At 35.0% G+C, this 25,696-nt stretch overlaps 1 pseudogene; it reads right to left on the bottom strand.

Annotated features, from left to right (window-relative positions):
• Positions 1-2,905: 2,905 nt before the first annotated feature.
• LOC132092856 (methylmalonyl-CoA mutase, mitochondrial-like) lies at positions 2,906-25,169 on the bottom strand (annotated as a pseudogene).
• Positions 25,170-25,696: the final 527 nt, after the last annotated feature.

The raw sequence follows: 25,696 nt of genomic DNA, 5'->3' as shown, positions 1-25,696 counted from the left end.
TTAAGTTTGCACACAATCTAGGCTCATTATATTTTACTGTGTGAACAAATGCAGACAGTGTACATGAAAATATTCTTCTGGGGAAATTAAGCTAAACAAATGTTATTTACAAGTATTTTTGGCTAATGCTGGTGATACAGGTGTATGAAAATCTGTTTTTTTATAACACACACACACACACACACATATATATATATATATATATATGTGTGTGTGTGTGTATATATATATGTATATATTAAATATTAAAAAAAAAACATATTTGAATAAAATGTGTTCATAAGCTTTAGCTGCCTGTAGGGGAACATGTTTTAATAATTTCCTGGCATTAATGCAGAAGACCGTGCTGCAGTAAGCCTTCAGTCACATCTATAATTTCAGTCACAGCAGGTAAGAGGAAATAGGACAAAACGCCATGACTAATAGGAATTTTCACTTTTTAGTGACCTGGATCTGTCTGTGCAATGCCATGACAGAGTTCACACCACTAATTCTCACCTTCCTAATGTTGTATGACGATTTGATTACACACACACACACACGTAACACATCACACATCATAACACTTGGTTCTAAATGTTTATCATATGGGCACAGGGATGCTGAGAAATGTCAAAGAATGGACACATGACACATGCTCACAAAAAAAAGAAAGAAAGAAATGTTAATGAAGCATTAAGCATCATGACGTCCACTGAAGATATATATATAAATTCATGTAGATTTACATGGAAACATCAAGGTCAACACTTCCCTCACTGTACATCAGAAAATCTATTGAAATGTTACAGCTTAGAAAAGAGTGGTAACCTATAATAAAGAACAGCATCAAACCAATATCTCATTACCCAGCCCCATACTGTAAGATGAAACTTTCAATAAGATCTGCATGGGTAATTTGAATGATTAATCTCTGCTGCAGAATCCATCGCCCCAAGATCTGTGCATTACTATGACAATCAGAGCTCACGCCGGTGAAGATGACCCTCACTCACATGTGCTCACCTCAAGCCATCGCTCTTCCACAGATAACAGCATTATCCAGCTTAAATGACTCACCATTGGGGACTCGACTAATGGCCGGTCCTGAGAGCTCTCATAATCCCCTCTGAAAGCCTTTCAAAGGCTTGATTCTTAGAACTGCGGTTGTCTTGAAGATGAATTTTAACACTGGGTTGGCTTAACAACCTTTAGGTTTCACAATTACATATCAAAGTGCTATGTTTTTTTTTGTTTTTGTTTTTTGACATTTTGGTGTTTACTTGGATGTAAATACAGCTGGATAACATAAATTTGTGCAAATGAAAATCTCATATTTATGCAATTTTATACAAGATGTTTTTTTGTTTTTTGTTATATGTAGATAAATGCTAAAAATAGAAGTCTAAAAATAAGATTAAAATCAAAGCCTAAAAATAAGGTTTATACAAAAACACACTATGAAAAAGGCACAAAAACATTTGCTGATTGTTATTCTAATGTCAGAAATTTTATCCACATATTCACACAACTGAATAGATGAAAATATTTGAAAATATTTTTAAACTGTGGCATAAACCTGTCAACAACATAAACAGGCCCACAGCAGCAGTGACTATCCTAGCTGCTTCTGCAAAGCTCACAGCTCATGTGACATGGACAAAATGTCAGACCGAATCATATTTCCTGTCATACTTGTTTTGCTCTTGTTTGGAAACGTCAAGTTAGAGGCATGTTTTTTTGAAGGGGACACACATGGGGGGTAAACATGCTGGCAGGTGCTCATTAGTGCCTGCTGAGATTCGCTCTCGTTTAGGATGATGGACACCAAAGTGTGAACTTCCTTTCAAAAAAAGAAATTAGTGAAATTGCCAGCATAAAACCACTTGTTTTTTAAAAGGAATCTTTCACCCAAAAATGTACATTTGCTGAAGATTTACTCACCCTCAGGCCATCCAGAATGTAGTTGAGTTTGTTTCTTCATCTGAAAAGATTTGGAGAAATTAAGCATTATATCACTTGCTCATCAATGGATGCTCTGCAGTGAATGGGTGCCATCAGAAAAAAAGAGTTAATTGGTGAGCAAGTAATGAATTCATAAATTTCTTCAAATCTGTTTCCGATGAAGAAACAAACTTCATCTAAATCTTGGATGGCCTGAGACTTATACATTTTCAGCGGATTTTCATTTTTGGGTGAATTAATACTTTAACTCAGAATCCTTCACATGAACATTGTTATACTTTGCAGGGTTTAGGAGTGCATCACAAAACATCATAAAATCAGGCAAAAGGCAGTCACAGGAAGCAGATGAGGCCGCTCACTTTCACATCACCAAGGCTTTACAGTTTAATATGGACCTAGGCCAGAATAGACATAGACACAGAAACCAACATCTACAGTACATACTCATTTCTACTGAAAGCTGAAATGGTTGGTGCTCAATAAGATCATGCACAACATATTGCACAATAAGTCCATTAGAACACATCAAGCCAAGAATTAAAGCTTCTATTACTGTATATATCAAATACATTATCCAAGTTAAATTATTGTACTTATGGTGTTTTATACTGGGGAATAAATAGCTTAAACTACAAAACAGCTAAACTCTGATGAGAACATTTTTTGAAATAGCAAAAGATGATGTAAGAAAAGGGCTGGTGACCACATCACACTTTAATGTTGATTTTAATGCATCATGTCAAACTATACACATTTTAGACAAAATCAAAAACCCCTTTTACACGTTTTCAATCAAATGTTCAATCTACTCAGAGGCCTGATTTCACACTGATTACACCTTGCTGTGATATTTATTGGAACTTCAAACGTTTTCCACTTTCTCTCAGTCAATATACTCCTGAATTGCTGTCTTGCTGTGGGCTTAAGTGCATTTTGAGATGTTAGTGTGACTGGTCTGTGGTTACATGGCCTGTCGGTTCTTCTCCAGGCTTTTTTCAATGTTGTCAAGAATATCCACCACTGCTCGAGGAATTCTGGTCCCTGGCCGAAGATACAGAGGACGCCACTCTTGTACAGAAACTCGTAGTCCTGAACAGATGATAAGAATATTAATTGTGTACAGCGTCAACACTGAACTACTTTAAGCCAAGATTGGAAAGCTAATAAACTGAACTAGTTTTGAACCTGGAACATGTTAAGTGTGCTCTGAAGCACATACTGAAACACGATTATAAACAGAAATGGTCTCGACCTGAAATAAAATGCAGTTTGTGTTTCTTTGGATCACTAAAAAAAAAATATATATATATATATAAGAGAAATTACCACTGCTCACCTGTATAATGGTGCAAAAAAAGTAAATAACAAACAAACAAACAAAAGTCTATGTATAAAAATGTGTAAAAAAATAACATTCTTACTTGCTCATCGGTCATATCTTTTTTTAACTATACAGAATAACATTCTGATATAATACTACATTTAAATATGTTTGGTTTTAGTTTAATTGGATGCACAACATCAATAACAATAGAACACCAATAGAATAATTTTCTCCTTCCTTTTGATAATCCTATTTTTTCAGTCCAAAACTAAGCACGATTATATGAACTTGCATTTTAATATTCATGTTCATCATGGCTCAGTATTTGGCTCATGACCCACCTTGAGAACCGCTTGAGAATCTACCTGAGAGATCTGATACAGTACAAACAAATGAGTTGCATGCATTAAAAGGATTTCATGTCTGCTTCAATTACCACAGCTTCACCCATCACCGGCTCACACTCATTACATGTTAACACTCAATAATCAATTAATAGCACTCAGGCAAGAAGTCAAAGCAACTAAAAACACCTCCAGACCTCAAGCAAACAAACATTAGCTGAAACAGAATCCATTCATGCATTCATGGACAAGTACAAAGAAGACACAGCATTTCCACCCTCTCAGCAACAAAGTTATTGTATGCATATAGGTTGCTACGCACCATCCCATGTTCATACACACTAGCTAAAAGATTATTACGTGGGAATGTGCAGACAGACCTATACAGGTCCTAATTACACCCTGTGAAGGAGTCAACCGCCTGGATGCAGATTTATCTTCATTATGTTGGAAGAGCAAATGGCCTTTGGTTGAAGGTTTGGATTTCAAGTTTAGTTAGGAAGGATTTAGTTAGTTATTTGATCTGAGCACAAACAGCGGGGTGATGTTAATAATTAGGCAATATTGAAAATAGCAGCGTAATTAGATGTTAGTGTTTAAAAGTTTGGGGTAAGTACGTTTATTTGCGTTATTATTATTATTATTCAGCAAGAATGCATTAAACTGATATTAAAGTACTGACATTTATAATAAAAAAAGATTTCCTTTCCAAATAAATGCTGTACTACTGAAATGTATGCATCAAAGAACCCTGAAAAAAAAATCACAAGCAGCAAAACAGTTTTCAACATTGATAAGAATAATAAGAAATGTTTCTAGAGCAGCAAATCATCATATTTGAATGGTTTCTGAAGGACCATGTGACACCGAAGACTGGAATAATGTTGCTGAAAATTCAGCTTTGCATAACAGGAATAAATTATATTGTAAAATAAATGAAAATAGAAAGCATTTTAAATTTGCAATAATATTTCAGTTTACTGTACTTCAGATTAAAAAAAAAATGCATCCTTGATTAGCTTATGAGAAAAAAATCTTACTGACCACAAACTTTTGAACAGAAGAGTATTTACATTTTACACTTAGCAGCTGCATTAGCATTCCAGTTTTACATTTTTATTAGTTAAAGCATTCTGCGAGAATCAAAGCCTTGAACTTCTTGTTGCTATCGCTGCACTCAGAGCTATAATAATCTCTTATATACTGTGCAATAATGTGTGTACAACTCAATTCCATTTAATAAACAACTGCAGAATACCAAACGCTGTCGAAAACAAATATTAAATGACCATTAAAGGATCTTGTTGCTACTATAAAATAGTCAAAATACTGTACACCCACCTGCTAACCATCAGTGAGCTCACATGAATAGAATTCAATATAAATATGGCAAAGGTCAGACTGCTTATTTAATCGATTTTTGATCGTCATGTTACTCTGCAGCAGAAATGAACAGTAACGGAGTACATTTACTTAATTTTTTTTTCTGGAAACTTAGGACTTTAACTTCACCACATTTCCATCAAGCTCCTCGAAGTAGAAAGTCATTGCTATGTAGCAGCTTTAAAATTCAGTGGGTATTTTTATTTTTATTTTCTCTAAAATGTGATTTGTTTATTTTTTTTTATTTTATTATTTCTTTTAGACAGCCTATCAGTAATCACCCTTGTAGGGTTACATAAAGTGATTTCCCAGCATTTTTGAACACTGACCAGTTGCAAATGTGATATTTATTTACAACAATTCAATAATAATACGTTAAAACTGTAGTATATACTGTATTTGACACAATATTGTCTGGTTTTTCAAAATGTGTAAACAAAATTATTACCTATAAGAACTGTTGTGCGTCTCCTAATAAAGCAGAGTAGGTGTTTGACTTGAATCAGCACTGCACAGCCCATTCTGTGTATGACATCAAATTACTGCGAGAGTGATTAGAGAGCATTTTTGAAATTTTCGTTTTGATGTCAAATAAATCTGTCTGTTTTTATTTTGTTGTTAAAGCAGTGTTGCTGTTGTAAAGTTATTCAGCTACGGTTGTGTTGCTGGGCTTTAAAGCAGGTTTGAATTATTTTTTTCTTCTAAATCTGTATTTACATCCATTTCACTATCCACTCAGTTCAAATGTGGATGAATGGCTACATGTGGATGTGTGCACACACTGCCAGAGCTGTGTCAGTAGGTGTAAAGTTATTGCAAGTTTTGCATACAACAATAATAAAACAGTGCTTTAACATTAAAAAGGTACTATTAAAAGTGAGTACTTCCATACTTTTACCTTTACAACTTTCACTTGTAATGGAGTAATATTTGACCAGTAGTATCTCTTATTTCACACAAGTAGAAGAAGAATTGTGTACTTTGTCCACCTCTGCTCTGCAGTCATAAGCAGCATATGACTGCGTGTAGTGCTTACCTTATTGTCTTATTACCTTATTGTCTTGATTAATAAAGCAGTAAGACATTCAAGGCCACATATTCCATTGATTTTAGCATTTACATATTCATCTAAACGGACAGATTTCACAGAGTGATTTTCTTCCTGTGTAGATAAGTAGTAAGGTAGTAATTCAACTCTCATATGCCTCTGCTCATATGTCCAGGTGTCTATCAGGGGGCAGGTGTTACCTGTGGCAGTATGACCCCTCCGCAGATCACCATGATATCAGGCAGGTTGAGGTTACACAGCTCTTTGATGAGTTCAGGCACGAGGGTCTTGTGTCCAGCTGCCTGGTGTGCTAATGCCAACACGATGCAAATCTGCATCTACAGCCTTCTGGGTGACCTCCAGCGGGGTCTGTCGTCATGGAAACAGACAAAATCCAAGGGAAATGATAGGCATGAGTGATTCCTATGATACTGTTCCTCTGTGCTGTTATCATTATAGTTGTGGTATGGACTCTTCTATTCTTTTACATTTAGAACTTTTTTTTTAAATTCTATTTTTTTACCATTATCATTATCGCCTTGGTGTGAATTAATATTTCTATTCAGCTAAGATGCAAAGTGACAGTGACTAAGTCACTTTGAATGTGACAGTAAAGTTAATTTGAATTTCTATTCATTGAAAAATCCTTAAAAAAAATTACATCCCAATTACTACAAAAAACATTAGGCAGCACAACTGTGTTCAAAACTGATAAGAAAAAAAAGTTTCTCGAGCAGCAAAACAGCATATTAGAATGATTTCCGAAAGATCATGTGACACTGGAGTAATGATGCTGAAAATTCAGCTTTGCCATTATAATAAATTATATTTTTTAATATTTTCAAATAGAAAATAGTTATTTTAAATTTACATTTTGGAATAATTGTTCACAGTATTACTATTTTTACTGTATGCAGCCTTGGTTAGGATAAGAGACTTCTTTCAAACACACAAAAAAAATCTATTTAAAAAATGTTCAACTTTCCAGCATTTTAAATAGTTGCATATATTAACCATCACATTTTTTGGGGGGTCTGAGAGAGACTTTTTTTCAGTTCATACCTGATAATCTGAACTGGAAGCAGTTTTGTTCAGCATTCATGGAGCACAAATGAGGGAACCGGTTAATCTTATTTTGAAAACTGTGGAGAAGTATAAAGTAGGAGCTTAACTCTGAGGTATGCATTTGATCTGCTCAGTCATGGATTCAATGTTTTGATCTCTATGGCTAAGAAAAGATCTCTTAATTGATGATAGACTCTGCTCTTTAAGGAACATTGGATGCTAAAATGTGTGTGATAAATACGATTGAGAAAAGCTGAGCTCCCGTGAGCTGATTTCTTTAGCATCTTTAACATATGGATGACTTTCAGAGAGGAAAAAAATATATTTTTAACCAAACTTGAGAAACGCAGACAAAGTACAGATGCACCATCACAATGACAGTATCTGTCATACCTGAAAAAGCGGGCCGACATCCACATCAAATCCAAGGTCTTCGAATCCAGTGGCGATGACCTTTGCTCCTCTATCATGACCATCCTGTCCCATTTTGGCCACGAGAAGACGGGGATTTCTACCTTCATGTTTTTTAAACTGTACGACTCTGAGAAACAAGAACACACAGCATGATAGCATCAAGTCACTGATGTGGTTTCAAGGAATCTGCAAGCTCCTACCTGTTATGTGCCAGTGCAATCTCCTCATGCTCGCCGAATTCACTGCGGTACGCTCCGCTCACCATGCTCGTGCTGGCCTTGTGCTCCCCGAAAACAGATTTCATGGCATCTGTGATCTCTCCCACCAGGCACCTACAGAATCCAACAGAGTCCTTTAATCCACTCATAATCACATTATATCACGCAACACAATTCCTGTATTGTTGTTTGGATTGTTATATGATTGAATTTGTGTTTGCAGTCCAGTAAAGAGTCAGAAGTCACATTCCATATGTTCAAAGCGTGTGATCCTCCAATCTGCCGCTGAGAAACACCAGCTTTGTATTAAGCTTTCAAAACACAGACACACGGCACTAACTCGAGCTCCTCTAGCCGGACTTCCAACAGCAGGAGTGTTTATAACTTGGGAAAAATCAAAGTGAAAAAATGTCTTGACAGGATATGTCTGCATCTTCTGTACTGAAAGCCCATGGGTTTGCAATGCATGAGGAAAACTATGGAAGCCCATTTCCAACAAGGAATAATATAATTATAAAAAAGGTAATTGCAAGTTTTTCTCTCACAATTCGGACGTTGTTTCTCACAATTCTATGAAATAAACAGTGGTGGACAGTAACGAAGTAGCTTTACTTCGTTACTGTACTTAAGTAAATTTTTCAAGTATCTGTACTTTACTGGAGTAGTTTTATTTTGAGTAACTTTTACTTTTACTTCACTACATTCCAAAGCATAAAATCGTGCTTTTAACTTCACTACATTTCATAAAACATATCGTTACTCCCTATAATATATCACGTGCTCCGACACGCAGAAGCGGTGTTTGATTCATCATGAACGAACTGAGTCTTTTCAAAATAAACTTAAATTGGATCGCAAATCGCACCAAACGATTCGTTTACGAATTAGAATGATCCGATTGCAGCCTACTGTCTATGGATTGCAGCTGTTCTGGAGTCGACCACTCACTGATTCAAATGAACCGTTTAGTGCGAGTCTACAGAAGTAAGAACCGGGAGATCTTGTGAGCGCGCGTGGGTCTGATGTTGCTAAAAGTAAGTTACTAATGTCGAAATTTTGGATTCATTATTGTAACTGAAAATCATATTTAGGTCAAAATTGTCAGTTGTTTGGGAACTAAATCCGTTGTAAAGAGTGATCTATTTAAGTCCACTGAAATGCTCGAGTGCAGACGATGCACTGCAGACACATCAATTTTAGGTTAAAAAAATAAATGAATAAATAAAAAAACACACATTAAAATTACACAGATTAAATACGATAACTCATGCACGTTCAAATTCCCCGCTGCCGTAATGTTAACAGTTTTATTAAAATGCTACCATCCCTATGTGACGTCTGTTTTTATATTGTTTATCAACAGTAACGTTTGGATTAACTAGACGAGTAGACAGACATGAATGTTTATTCATAACCGTACTGAAAATAAGTAAATATTGTTAGCTGATGCTAACTGTCAAGCTAACAAGCTTGCGGGTGCTAAGTTGAGGTAATTTTTATATATAATGGCACCTGGTAGCCCGCGTGGAGTCTCTGAGTCGCCCGCCGAGCACGTTCTATAAATAGCCTGAATTGTAATCTTTCATTTTTTTATGATAATGTTATAAAATGAGAAAATAACTATTGGTGACATTTCATATACCATTAAAACATAATAAAATAATTCAATAATTTAAAATATTTAGAATCTGCACGTCTCTCTATCTCTCTCTCTCTGCATCTCGTGCGCGCACCTCTCTCTCTCTCTCTCTCGCTCGCTCGCTCTTCGTTTCGCGCGCGTGCACCTCTCTGTCTCTCGCTCGCTCTGCGTCTCTTGCGCGCACCTCTCTTGTTCTCTCTGCGTATCGCGCGGCAGAGGAGCAGCGTTTTAATTGTGTGTGTGCGTGTGTGTGTGTGTCTATATCAAACAAGTAGCCCTCAAGACTATTTTATCCCTTCAGGGAGCCCTCACTCACAAAAAGGTTGGAGACCCCTGATATAGATAGATTACATCTGGGGAGAAAAGAAAGGATGTGATGTTCAGAACATGGTAACTACAGTAATTATCAAAGTGGGAAGAGATGCACCCTGTTTGGCCAGGGTTTTTTTTTTTTACACCACAGACAAGGTTTGAGAAGGAAAAAAAATCCAGGGGCGTAGCCATCTTTTCAGAAGTGAGGGGGACAGAAATTATATATATATAGGCTATATATGTAGGCTATATAACATTTCTTTAATCTATATAGCTTACCAATCAACAGTTTTTGAACAGTAATATTTTTTATGTTTTTAAAGAAGTATCTTCTGCTCACCAAGCCTGCATTTATTTGATCCAAAGTACAGCAAAAAACAGTAATATTGTGAAATATTTTTATATTTAAAATAACTTTTTTTCCCTATTTGAATGTATTTTAAATTGTAATTTATTCCTGTGATCAAAGCTGTATTTTCAGCATCATTACTCCAGTCTTTAGTGTCACATCCTTCAGAAATCATTCTAATATGCTGATTTGCTGATTATCAATATTTAAAACATGAGTATTTTTTTCAGTAGCCTATTCTTTGATGAATATAAGGATCCAAAAATTAGCATTTATGTGAAATAAAAAGATTTTGCAGCATTGTACACTATATATCATTCAAAAGCTTACAGTCAATATAATTTTAGTTTTTTGGAAAATAAATTATAGAAATGAACACTTCTACTTAGCAAGGACTCTTTTGTGGTTTCGAGTCTCAGGCCTGCAACACCATGACTAAGGTTCTCTTGAGCAAGACACCGAACCGTGTGTTCTCAGTGTGTGTGTGTTCACTGCTGTGTGTGTGCACTTTGGATGGGTTAAATACAGTGCACGAATTCTGAGTATGGGTAACCATCTTTTCTCAAATTTCTAACTTTTAATTGGCTTAGAAATCTATAACTGCTGGACAATAACAAATAATAATGATTTGTTTATATACTACAAAATGTTTTTATCAATTAGCACTGCATTGTTCATACTTTATTTATCACCTGCTGAAGATGACTTGAAAAACCATATATTATTGCAATCGTATGTTTAATGTCTTCGTGTTTCCAAAAGTTTCTGGCCTTTTTTTTTCTGTGTAAAAACTGCTTTCATACAGCGATAGCTGGACGCTTTTGCCCATATTAGGAATTTCCTGATATGACTTTCTGCGCAAGAGCGCCCTCCGGCTTCGAGTATGAATGAAACACACACTGCAGGAGAGTTCAGCGCTCTGTGATGTTCATCTCGCTGTATTCTGGGTCCGAATAAAATATCAAATCATGTGCAGCCTATCACGTCTCTTTGAGCTTAAATCTATATTTATTCACACCAGCTCTTAAAAACCTCTATGTTTATAAACCTCTATAATTATATTTTCCTTTAAAATGTTCTTCCTAAATTCAGGCCTTATTATCGTTCTGTAAAACAACAAACTTTAAAATACTTTGTTCTTACTGGGGAAAATCAGATGGTCATCTCTGTTTTCTCTCATGTACATCACAGTGTAAGCTTTCACAGTTAACATCACTCTCATCAGCGTAGTCCATATCAACAACAAAAATATATCTTGACTCCATATAGTTGTTATTTTGGAAAAAATCCCAGGTATTTTGAGCAGTAGGATTATTAAAAATATGTGCGAATATAAAATTTAATTAAGTAGCCTATATAAAATTTCAGTACTTTTTTACTTAAGTACATAAAAAATCGAGTACTTTTGTACTTTCACTTGAGTAAAATTGAAAAAGGAGTACTTTTACTCTTACTGGAGTAATATTTTATTATATGTATCTGTACTTTTACTCAAGTACTTGATTTGTGTACTTCGTCCACCACTGGAAATAAAGGCAGAATTGTGGGATAAAAACTCAGTACTTAAGCTGTTTTTCTCACAATTCTAAGTTTACTTCTCGCAATTCTGTTTAATTTTTTTCACCATGGAATAAAAAAATGAAAAAGGTAATTCTGGATTTTTTTACTCGCAATTCTGAGTTTGTGTCTCTTGTGAGAAAAAAAGTCTGAAATGTGAAGTTGCAATTTACCTTTTTTCCATGGCAGTAAAAGTCTTCCATTAATATAACAGACTGTATAGCATGTGTAGATTTTTAATGAGCACTGATGGATTAGGGACATAACACCCGCACTTTGCTCTTGTCTTTCTGTTGCTTCAAATATATACATATATGTTGTAACCTCACTTGAGTTTCTTTTTGACAGATTAATATATATGCAAATGATTAGATCTAAGGCTAATAAATAATAAATGCACACAACTCAACTCTTAACTATTATTCATTATAAGGATCTGTTATAACAAAGATTAAATTAACGTTTGCATCATCAAACTGAAAAAAAAAAAAATGATAATTTACTGAACAAAGTGAGAGCGCTGCTTGCTTGTGCTAAAATCACACACAAGAGTCAAAAGCTGTTGGTGATTTCCAGGATTTTGCTAGGGTGTTTTGGGTGGATGCTAGGAAGTTTAAACTTAGAAAAGTAATCTCACTGTTCATTTCCTCAACAAGCCATGATGCAAGACAGGTTACACACCAATACTTTATGCTATAGTAACATTATTTAAGGTTCAGGGTTCGAATAAAGCTTTTGTAAATGTGTTTGCTTGGACTTCATGAAGCCAGACCCATGGGCTCTCGCAGCCTCCATGGGGAGCTCCAGCAGGTTTCCATCTTTGCTACATGCACACTGTTCAATCGCAGCCAAACACCTGTTCGCCGCCTCTGCATCCCTGCTCTCTCTGACCTGCAATGCAAACACAGCTTCATTACATTGTGCAAACACCGACCCTGGATGAGCCAAACAAACATACGAAAGCCTGGAATTAGCTCAGTGTATAAATAATCATGTGGATGGAGACGTAAGAGAATATAAATACACTGTGGGGGAAAACCATCTCTGAAAACACAGCATATAGTGCAGATATGACTAACTGGACTGCTTCACTTGCTAATTGTGAAGACGGAACACAGAGGAACTATGATTCTTCTTATCCTCTAGCTTGTGCTATTAAAGTGCCAAAAATGTAAGCAATTCACAGGATCAGTCGATCATCTGCATAGTCTTTATTACATAAAAAATGTCAACTTACAAAACATAAACGAAAATTTAAACTACAACCAAAATGAATAAATTACAATAATTACTGAAAAAAAAATGTGATGCAAAAAAAATCTAAATATTGAGAAAATTGCATTTAAAGTTGTCCAAATGAAGTTCTTAGCAATGCATATTACTAATCAAAAATTACGTTTTGATACATATACAGTAGGAAATTTACAAAATATCTTCATGGAACATGATCTTTGCTTAATATCCTAATGATTTTTGGCATAAAAGAAAAATCAATAATTTTGACTCATACAATGTATTTTTGGCTCTAGCTAAAAATATACCCCAGCGACTTAAGACTGGTTTTTTGATCCAGGGTCACATATATAATTTTAAAACCCCATTCTAATAACACTGATTCCTTTGCAGACTAAAAAAGGGTCATATGATATATTTAATATTCCCTAAGGACTACTTATAATATTAGTAAAGTCATGTTGGTAAAGTCATGTTAGTGGGTTTTGACTCATTCAGAAGGATGATAATTCTTTTCAGGCATTAACATTTATCTGACCTCTCTGCCCTCTCTGTCCGATCAGCTGGACAATGTAGAGAAACTGTTAAGTGACATTAGAATCAAAGCCAAGGACACCAATGTGCCGTGACTCAGGGCATGACGGAAACACAAGGACATTGTTGTGGCCAACCATTTGTAAAAAAAATCAAATCTGCTGCCAGAAACACAGATAATGATTATATTACAATCTGCTTTGGCAGTGCAATGGGGGAGGGTAATATTGTTAAATGTAAAAAAAAAAAAAAAAGTTATTTAATTTAGGAAATAATTTAAACTTCAATGATTTTCAAAACTTCTAAACTTTTTTTCAAAATTAAATAAAATTAAATAAAATGAATTAAATTTAAATATGAAAAAGCAAGTCTTTTGTTGTTACTTATATGCACTTCACTTCCACTGCATTACTTTAAACATATTTACTCACTTCACTTCCACTGCATTACTTACTTTAAACATATTTACTATTCTTTTTTACAACATGAGAGAGTCTAAATTATTTTCCAAGGTACCCAACATCACTCCACAGATGTAGTACTTACACTTTATGAACTAAAGATGTTTTGGGTAACCGTGAAGAGATGAAGTGTGAACAGATACCAAATGATTCCAGATCAAACACACAACCTTCAAATCTTTGATCTGAAAGAAACTGGGTGGCTGGCACTTCAGATATTACATCTTACATTTTCAACATCAATATACGGACGGTTACTGTATGAAAATTCCCTGGCCACGTGCTGTCAAACTTATTTTAATATAAAACTGAAATTTATTTCTTACTGTGACAACACCTAAAACGACTTAAGTCTTAAGTTTTCAATCCAGGGAAATGTCTAAAAGTCAATGAAGTGGATAAAATACATGATTTGAACATACTCTATGGTCCACACATAAAACATGCAGCACAAACATCTGCCTTATTTTACAATGCCGAAATAAACTATTTTCTGTAAATGTGAAATTCTGAATAAATTGATTCAGTCAATGTTTGGAATAGCAAGCTACTACAATACCCTTGCTACTGCTGCAGTATAGAGTGTGTTCACTATATGCACAGTGCTCTTGGGGTCATGTGACAACACTGTATCCTGCATCATTCTGTCAGAATTTATTTTGCAATGGCCAGTAGACTCTGTACTGTACGTGTTCATTACTGAAAACTCATGAGGTATACCGAATAATCCTTTGAGGGTAAAGATCAATGCAATTCAACATCAAAGCATTCCATCTGATTTGATGAGGAGATCAACTGATGACCAAATGAAATGCATTTCAGTGCAGCCACTATATTAACAAAACTGTCTTTTAATATTTCTCAGCTGATCTGAGTTGCTGTGTTGCTTGTTGTGTGCAAAAAAGAAAGGATTTTACATGGCTCACACAAAAAGGACAAACAGAAATTTACTGCGTATGGATCAAAGACGTTAAGATGTCCACATCAAAAGACATTTACGAAAGTGATTTTAAGTCCATAAAAAGCACATTAAATGCAAGTAAAATGTCAACATTTAAGGCTTCAAATAAGTTTTAGAAGAACAAAAAGTCGAAATTTGGTTGAAATAATGTTCCATTTTCATTCAGTGTAACACTTATAGTTATGTAAAAATTCAAACAACATGCTTATTCTGACTTTTACTGGGTTTAAAATTAGTAAAAAATTCTTATTGACAAATGGGCAAAACCTAGGATCGTGGCAAATAAAAAAAACAATAAAATAACAACTATTAGTATTTGGGGTGAAAGTAATTAGTTTTTTAATTTCATAAACTGATTTTTGTTGCAAATATGCCTGATTAGATTGTTACATTGTCTTCTGTAAATCAGGGGAAAATGTATGATATTTATTTTTTTGCTCAAAAAAAACAAAATAAAAAATTCAATTACATGGAACAGAAAACTTTTAACATTTGTTATCATTATGACTTTGTAAAAACAACAACAATTTAAAGCAATATTGTATTTATGCTTAAACCCTTTTTCGTCAATTTTGTTTTTGAAAAGTCTCTAATCCTCACCAAGGCTGCATTTATTTTTTTATTTATTTTTATCAAAAATAAAGTAAATATTGTAATAATGATTATAATTTAGAATAGCTGTTTTCTATTTGAACTCATTAAAAAAGATTATTCATTCCTCTGATGCAATGCTGAATTTTCTTGTCACATGATCCTTCAGAAATCATTCTCATATGCTGATTTGCTGCTCATGAAACATTTCTTATAATCAGTGTTGAAAAGAGTTGCTTAATATTTTTGAGGTAACCCTGATAAAAAAAAATAAAAAAAATATATATATAAATAAATAATACAAAAATCTGTTTATTTTTTCCTTAAAGAATAGACAGTTTAGATATCTAGCAATATAAATATTTTGTTACCTCTTTTAACCAAAAATGTATTTTCTATCGCAACTGAAATTTATCCTCGCTGAATAAAAGTATTAATAAAAAATTATATCTTAAAAAAACCATACTTAGCCCAAGATTAAAGAGACTGATTTTAAAGTGAAAAGTAAATATCACCAAACAAAAATCAACTAGTTGAAACTAGATGAAAAATTACTTTTGTGCATATTATACTAAAATTATTTTTAGATCTATAAATTGCTTCTGCTAAATGAAAAAAAATAAAAATAAATAAAAAAAATAACTTTCATATCCAATAAATTCAGCTCAAAATCCTCCTCCTGTCCTTTAAATCAGCAAACAGACATGGTGTTGATTGTTCTTGTATGCATTAAATAACATTGGTCTTTTTCATCTGGAACCAATTTACCTGTTTGCCTTTAGAGAAATGGTAATTACTATATAAAGATTCATACCTTAATGTTCTCTCTACTTTCATATTATTCCTACATCACTGAATACAAGTTCTGAGTCAATGGGATGGGTTTTTCTTTAATGTTCATAGATCTGTATTGCAATGATGAATCCAATGATGACAGTTTCTCTGAACAAAATCAAAAACGATGGCCATTTCTATGGAGCACTTGAAGTACTTGACTGAATTAAAGCTTTTGTTTGTGATTAGGTAACTTCACAGAGAGCTCTACTGAGAAGGGATTATATGTGACTATCTCAGATCGCATCAACACGGATGAAGGAGCTTGACATCAAAATCCGTGCAGTGAATCATCGTCGGACGGAACTAACCTTGTGCAGCTTTTCAGTCTGCTTGTTACGCACGGCTGTGTTGTCGATAGCGAGCACGTCGACAGTTTCTTCATTCTCCAGGCGGTACTTGTTGACCCCCATGACGACCTCGGAGCCTACAGTGAGACAGACAGACAGTGCGAAGGCATCAGCAGAAGAGTCTAAATAATGAAGGGCAGTGCTAGAAACCTGGAGCTGAAATAAATCATCTCAGATTTGTAGATCTTGGTTCATGACCATGTAGGTCCAGGTCGGACAGAGCTTTAATGGGCTCCTTTACATTTTTATTTCAGTTTTACCTATTTTAGTACATCACGTTATATTAGATGTTGAAATGAGAAATGCTGACTTGCCAACTAGATAAAGTATTAAATAAGTTATTCATGAACTTTAAACATCTGATGAGAAGTCAATATGGGTGAGTTTCTGTTCGAAAACAATGTTCATCGTATCTTCTGGGGAATTTCAGAGAGAATGTGACATTCACTGATTACCACAGCCTGAGAGAAAAACTTTAAAGGTCAAAGAGAAATGCTGGAAAATTAACTGTGAGTTTAGAGTTCACACGGAACATCTTGGATTTGAAATCTATTTTAAACCTGTTAATATAGTTTAAGGATTCTAAAAATGTAAAACCAAGAACTCATGGCATGAGATGAATTAGAAATATTTCAGGAAGATTTCTTGCTCAAGTGCTGTTGTCATTAAAGCAAAGGGAAAATGTTGTCATTTTCCATTCAAATTTTAACTCAAATTGCTATGGCTGATTATATAAAGTAATAAACTAGAAAACAAATGCAAAACAGAAGTCTCAGGCTTTGAACCACGCTTCCTTTTAATTATTCATTCACTTCCTGAGTGCAGTGCGATACTAGGCTCTTATAAGATGAATGTGCAGTTCGTGGCAAGTGTAGCTAATGCATTCATCACTTTATTAATGTGGACTATTTTTATTGTGGCCTATTAATGTTGGACTTTCTGTCCCCCTAAGCTTCATAAAGACACATAAGAGTGGTTTCTGAAGTCTTGAGCGATAACTGTGAGGTGGTTCACCGTGAAGGAATATCACTTGTGCAACGGCCGCTGAAATATCCAGCTGTGCGGCATCTGTGGGACATTTAAATTATGCCTAATTCCTTGGAAAATGAGCCACCTGCAAACCATTACTCGATTAGAGACATCAGACTTCAGGCCTCAGGATTGGAAATATATGCATGCATGTGAAAATGAAAATCTTGTGTTTCAATTTTGACATTCAAGCATTTGGCATGATGATTGTTGAATAAAGGTGCATGATAAAGACTGCCCTCTAGTGGAACTGTATTTATCAATCATTAAAAGCATTAAAGAGGGATGCGTTTCAGTGAATGCATCACACAAGTTCTGCAAAAAAAGAGATGTCAGTCTCTGAGATCTCGGACTCCCTCTAAAATTCTAATTAGCATATTTGCATGATAGATAATTGATTAAAAGTCCAATTATATATTAAAGCAATTGGTTACAAGCATATTTATGGGAAACATATGTACAATTTCCCTTAAGTACAGGTACATGTAAAAAAAAATAGAATATCATGGAAAAGTTTTTTTTTTTTTAAACCAAATTTTTTTATATTCTAGATTCATTGCACACAAACTGAAATATTTAAAGAGTTTTTTGTTTGAGTTCTGATGATTACGACTTACAGCTTCAGAAATGTTCAATCTCCAAAGTAGGTTTAATTATGCACTCAATACTTGGTTGGGGCTCCTTTTGCAATTACTGTCTGTGGCACTGTAGGTTGTTTTGATAACGGCCTTCAGCTCCTCTGTATTGTTTTTCAGATGTTACTTATCTTCCTCTTCACAATACCCCATATATTCTCTGTGAGGTTCAGGTCAGGTGAATTGGCTGGCCAATCAAGCGCAGTAATATCATGGTCAGCAAATCACTTGGAAGTGGTTTTGGCACTGTGGGTAGGTTGTCAGGGTTTTGCACTGTCACTTTGATTTGTTTCTTGTGTCTAGTGTCAGCACATGGCCATGTTAATTGTTTTCTCGGCCATGTGCTCCTTTAGCCCCTCCTCCTTGTTTCCTTTTTACCACACCCTCTTGTTAGCCTGGTTAGTCTGATTGTGCTCACCTGTCCCTCATGTATTTTCCTCCCTATTTATAGTGCCCCTTACACTTCTGTGTTTGTTGGTTCATGGTCATTCTTGCCCCCTCTGTCTCGGTCTCTGGATGTGGGTGAATATGTGTCAGTGTCTGGTTGGTCTTGTGCCCTTGCCTAGTCCTTCTAGCTCTATGTTTTTGTCTTGCTCCCTATTTTAGTAATTTGTTTGTTCTTGCTTTTGGCTTTTATTTGTAATATTTATTTAGTTTTTCTAGTCTAGATTCTTGGTCTTGTTTGATTTTAAGTTGGTTAAATTGTTAATTTTTTATATTGTTACTTAACCTTTTAGTTCATTGGCTTGTATCTTTCCTTGAGTTTAGCGTTTTTGTGGAGCTTTGTCCTGTCTAGTGTTGGAGTTCCTGACCTGTACCCGTGTGTCCTGCCCTGGTACTACCTACCTGGCACTTGGTCTGTTTCAGAGTCAGTGGTCAACAAGTGTCTGAGCTCTGCTCTATGGTGCCTTGTGTGGTCTTCTCCATCAGCCTGGTTTTGCTGCCACCTCTGTTGCCAAGTATTCTGCTAGTTGTTTCCTGAAGCTTTCCCAGTGGCCTTCCCTAGCGTTTACTGTTTTCCTGTTGTGGTATCTATTCACATCACTACCCTCTTGTATTAGTCTGTTTTGTCAATAAAACCATTACCTCACACTGCAATTGGGTCCTCCCTCCTAGATCCCTGACATAGGTGCTAAATTCCTGCTGCAAAATTAAATCCGCATCTCCATTAAGCTTGTCAGCAGATGGAAGAATTAAGTGCTACAAAATCTCCTGGTAGATGGCTGCATTGACTTTGGACTTATTAAAACATAATGAACCAACACCAGCAGATGTCACGGCACTCAAATCTTCACTGACTTCAGAAACTTCACACTGGACTTTGGATTCTGTGCCTCTCCAGTCTTCCTCCAGACCCTGATTTACAAATGAAATGCAAAATTTACTCATCTGAAAAGAGGACTGTGAACCACTGAGCAACAGTCCAGTTCTTTTCCTCTTTACCCCAGGTGAAATGCTTCTGATTATTATATATTTTTTTTTCCTGGTTCAGGAGTGGCTTGGTTTTAGGAGTGTGACTGCTGTAGCCCTTTTCTTGAAGACATCTGAGCGTGGTGACTCTTGATGCACTGACTCTGGCTTCAGTCCACTCCTTGTGAAGCTCTCCGAAGTTCTTGAATCTGCTTTTCCTGACCATCTTCCCAAGGCTGTGGTCATCTGTTGCTTGTGCACCTTTTCCTACCACACTTTTTCCTTCCAGTCAACTTTCTATAAATTTTGATACAGCACTCTGTGAACAGCCAGCCCATTCAGCAAACACCTTGTGTGGCTTACCCTCCTTGTGGAGGGTGTTGATGTTTGTCTTCTGGACAACTGTCAAGTCAGTAGTCTTTCCCATAATTGTGGTTGCATGTTCTGAACTAGCCCAGGAGGTACCCAGTATTTATACTCATAATTAATAAAACTAATCAAGCTCAAAATGGAATATTCTAATCTTTTGAGATACTGAATTTTTTATTTTCCTAAACTGTAAGTTATTACAAACAGAATTAAAACAAAAAAACTCTTGAAATATTTATGTTTGTTTGCAATGAATCTATAATATACAAATGTTAACTTTTTTTTTTATTAAATTACAAAAAATATAGAGCTTTTCCTTTTTTAAAGTAGTCAAGGATGAATTTTGTTTGAGCAAAATGGTATACACCGTGCTGCCAACAACATTACAATGAGTCAAGCAATATCAAATGTCAGTATTCTCTTCCACCATCTTCTGAATCGCTGAAAATTGTGAATTTAGTTTTGTTGGGTTTAGTATAATGCCACCTTTATACTCAGAAATATCTATAGAAGATGCATTACATGTGTATTACCTTTATTAAAGTTGAAATGAGTGACCATTTTAGAGGTTTCGCACACAGGCCTCTGTTCGGGCTAATACAGGGTTGTTTATGATCAAAGTTATACAACTCCAATTTAAGTTATTTTTGGGTGCAATAACTTTTACTTAGAATGTAAAGTCTGTGTTTTAGCAAAAAACAGGTACTGAGTAGGAGTTACATGACATAGGCTAAATTGTTTACATCTCTGTTTCACCCCCAACAATGATAAAACCTTACAGTATTCTCACATGTATTCCAAATCATGTATTCCATAAGTATGTAATGTCAGTGCAATTTAGACCAGTCCAATGGATTCATAGACCCAGAAAACATGGGGTTAGACACAAAGATTACTTGACTAAGTCAAATAATGAAGGAGTTAGGATATTTTAAGGGGTCCCTGCCCATCTTGGGCAACATCTTGAAAATTACACCTTTCTAGTGGTCAAACTTTGGTAAACTTTTAGTATGTTATTAAGGACACCTAATATTACAAAAAACAGTTCAGAAACCTTTTGTTAGAATTTTTTTAGGGTTAGGTGTTTATTTTCATATATGCAGCCGCCTACTACACAGACGGCATGATCAATTAAAACCAATCAACGTTATTATCCCTGCAGCAGTGGGGTTGGCTGACATGCCGAACAATGTGTGATGATCAGAGTAATACACACATATGTGTACAATAAAGGATTGTCAGTCGATTAAAATTTTTATCTAATTAATTACATGATGTGGTGATGAATTAATATATTTAATCACAATTAATTTTGGCTGTGAAAATACACCCAAAAGATAATCTAAAGCCATTCTATTAAATTATATTGATTCAACATCATTTATTACTCATAAAAGTTTAAGCTACAAAGGCATAAACTACGGAAAAATTAAATCATTTATTCAATCATTTATGTTAGTAAAACAAATCTTCCTGTCAGTCATTATACTCATAGAACGTGCTCTTCAATTGAATGCATAAATCCGACAGCGCACACTGTAGCCTATATCATTTCATATTAAAGCACTGAAGAAAATACAAGCATACAAAGTTGTAGTTATGTCATCAGTTAAGTCATGAAGTTACCAAAAGGTGATTAAAGCTGCCCTAAAACTGTGCATGCATTTATTTATTATATATGAGTCACATTAAGAACATGTCTCTTAAATGCAATGGTTTTCAAAACTGTTTCCCTCATTTAACACAGCCAATTCAATTCGTCAGCTCATCAGTAGACTTTAAGACCTGAGGTGGGTCAGAAAACGTAACGAGTCATGGGAAAATACCATGAGTATTACATCCGGGCCATGTTCAGCAGCGGCAGCTCTTAAAATAATAGCAGCCAAAATAATCTAATAACCCAGCTGCTGTGATGTCTGTTCATCAATGAAAAAAAAAGAAAAATAACTAAAATCAATAACTTTTGTATCTTTAAGGATTTATCGATATTTAAAATTTAGAATATTGATAACTTTATTCAATTTCTGTATATTTCCTATTTGCTAAAGGGCACAAGTAAATATGACATTATAATGGGTTTATGTGAAGACTATTTTAAGTTCACTTAAATTAGAAGTTATTTTTTAAGCCTAATAAATTGTAAAATTGATAGCTAATATTAGGGAATAAATTCATAGAGACAGCAGTAGTAGGATTGATATCAGTGGCTACGTTAATTTGAAGTTTTTATGTGAAATTATTGTAAAATAAAATTATATTAAATATATATATATATATATACAACCCGAATTCCGGAAAAGTTGGGACGTTTTTTAAATTTTAATAAAATGAAAACTAAAAGACTTTCAAATCACATGAGCCAATATTTTATTCACAATAGAACATAGATAACATAGCAAATGTTTAAACTGAGAAATATTACAATTTTATGCACAAAATGAGCTCATTTCAATTTTGATTTTTGCTACAGGTCTCAAAATAGTTGGGACGGGGCATGTTTACCATGGTGTAGCATCTCCTTTTCTTTTCAAAACAGTTTGAAGACGTCTGGGCATTGAGGCTATGAGTTGCTGGAGTTTTGCTGTTGGAATTTGGTCCCATTCTTGCCTTATATAGATTTCCAGCTGCTGAAGAGTTCGTGGTCGTCTTTGACGTATTTTTCGTTTAATGATGCGCCAAATGTTCTCTATAGGTGAAAGATCTGGACTGCAGGCAGGCCAGGTTAGCACCCGGACTCTTCTACGACGAAGCCATGCTGTTGTTATAGCTGCAGTATGTGGTTTTGCATTGTCCTGCTGAAATAAACAAGGCCTTCCCTGAAATAGACGTTGTTTGGAGGGAAGCATATGTTGCGCTAAAACCTTTATATACCTTTCAGCATTCACAGAGCCTTCCAAAACATGCAAGCTGCCCATACCGTATGCACTTATGCACCCCCATACCATCAGAGATGCTGGCTTTTGAACTGAACGCTGATAACATGCTGGAAGGTCTCCCTCCTCTTTAGCCCGGAGGACACGGCGTCCGTGATTTCCAACAAGAATGTCAAATTTGGACTCGTCTGACCATAAAACACTATTCCACTTTGAAATAGTCCATTTTAAATGAGCCTTGGCCCACAGGACACGACGGCGCTTCTGGACCATGTTCACATATGGCTTCCTTTTTGCATGATAGAGCTTTAGTTGGCATCTGCTGATGGCACGGCGGATTGTGTTTACCGACAGTGGTTTCTGAAAGTATTCCTGGGCCCATTTAGTAATGTCATTGACACAATCATGCCGATGAGTAATGCAGTGTCGTCTGAGAGCACGAAGACCACGGGCATCTAATAAAGGTCTCCGGCCTTGTCCCTTACGCACAGAGATTTCTCCAGTTTCTCTGAATCTTTTGATGATGTTATGCACTGTAGATGATGAGATTTGCAAAGCCTTTGCAATTTCACGTTGAGGAACATTGTTTTTAAAGTTTTCAACAATTTTTTTTACGCAGTCTTTCACAGATTGGAGAGCCTCTGCCCATCTTTACTTCTGAGAGACTCTGCTTCTCTAAGACAAAGCTTTTATAGCTAATCATGTTACAGACCTGATATCAATTAACTTAATTAATCACTAGATGTTCTCCCAGCTGAATCTTTTCAAAACTGCTTGCTTTTTTAGCCATTTGTTGCCCCCGTGCCAACTTTTTTGAGACCTGTAGCAGGCATTCAATTTTAAATGAGCTAATTAAGTGGATAAAAGTGTAAAATTTCTCAGTTTAAACATTTGCTACGTTATCTATGTTCTATTGTGAATAAAATATTGGCTCATGTGATTTGAAATTCCTTTAGTTTTCATTTTATTAAAATTTAAAAAACGTCCCAACTTTTCCGGAATTCGGGTTGTATATATATATATATATATATATATATATATATATATGTGTGTGTGTGTGTGTGTGTTAAGTATATTAATCGGGATTAATCATGATTAATTTGAGAACAAAACATGCAATTAATTAGTTATTTTTTTAACCAAGTGACAGCACTAATATTTATATGTGTGTGTGTGTGTGTGTGTTTTAAGTTTAGTTTCCATCACTTCTTTTCAATTTAACATTTCCCTGCTATTTCGTATTAATTTTGATGTTGTTGCCTCACTTGACAGGTTGACAAGCTGAATTCTTTTCAGACAATTGTTTTCCAAAGCATTTTCAGAAATCTAATTTCTGAGCCTAACAGAGTGACAAGACTGATAACAAGTTACATTACATTCGAGACAGGTTGTAATACTGCTATTGACTTCAGAATGAACAGATGCCACCCCAAAACACACCCTACATTCAAAATCTCCAAAGGTTGCTGATATTGCATGGAAAGCTGGTCAGTACTTCTATCAAACAAAGTACAGAGGACATGTGGTCAGGTTCAGAAAAGCCACAGTTTCGCTTGACTGATTGATTGATGTCTTCACAAAAGGTGAGAGGACTGTTATGTGAAATCTACCTCAACATTCACTCACCCGAGAACAGCTTCTTATTTATTTAAGAGGTCACCTCAACGACCTCTCTGTAAATCCCAGAACCCTTACAGTTTGAGTACCTCCATTCAGATTCAATCATCAGGTGCATCAATCACACCATGTAACTGCTAACCTATGTAGGGATGGTACTTTGTTCAAGCAGAGACAGTATTTGGAAAGATCTGCCTCTTTAAAAAAAAATAATTTAATAGAGTTAATTGTATTTTTGACAGAATCTGCATTTGTTTATTTACTCTAGAATGCACGTCATGAAAGTTTTAGGCCAAGGCTTTTCCCATTCAAGTAGATTGAAGCATAAGCGCAACTTGTATGTCAAATCCCTATTCAAGCAAACACAAACCCTCTCATGTGAGTTTATACGTGTGCTTTTAATGCATGTGACTAATCGAGACCACTTCCATTAGCCATGGCCCATGGGGGATTCTGAAGTAGCACTTTTTATTTAAATGGGTCATTAGTCACATGTCCTTGGCTGTAATCATGTATTCAGTCATGTGTATATGAGTGTTTTGCTATGGTACCTGAATCAATGCATGCTTGTCTGCGAGCAGCACATTCCTCGATGCGCAGTTTGGGAATTCCCTCTGCCACAGCGTGAGCCCTTCCTACCATTTCCTCAATCTCAGTGATGAAATAAACACACATATATCTCAGATATTTCTAACAACTAAGAAACAAATCAGAATGCATTGGACTATCAAGGCTTAATTTAAGCAACTACTTATATTTATAATTCCAATAATTATTTTTATTTTATGAAAGATAACTGATATGGCCATCATTCAATTAAGAATAAGAATAACATTAAATAGCATTAATTTATAAATTAGCATTAACTAATAAATTATTTGAATTTATGTAACATTGATACAATTTACTTTAAATTTTTATTAATACAATTTATTAATAATTTTTATTAATACAATTTATAAAGTCAAGTCACATTTATTTATACAGTGCTCAGAATACAATGCAGATTGTTTTAAAGCAGCATCATGGTAATAAACAGAAAAATAATCAATGTTAATGTTGCATAATTCACTAATTACGAAACAAATTCAATTTTAGATGTAAAGCAGCTCTGCAGATTAAATTAAACTGTATTAATAAAACAATAACATAGCTGAATTATTAATATGTACTTATATCATATTATAATTAAAAGTATCAAT

The sequence above is a fragment of the Carassius carassius genome, chromosome 18 (assembly GCF_963082965.1).
Source record: "Carassius carassius chromosome 18, fCarCar2.1, whole genome shotgun sequence".
Lineage (NCBI taxonomy): Eukaryota > Metazoa > Chordata > Actinopteri > Cypriniformes > Cyprinidae > Carassius > Carassius carassius.
Note: the sequence above shows the minus strand (reverse complement) of the source record. Positions and strands in the feature narration are given on the sequence as shown.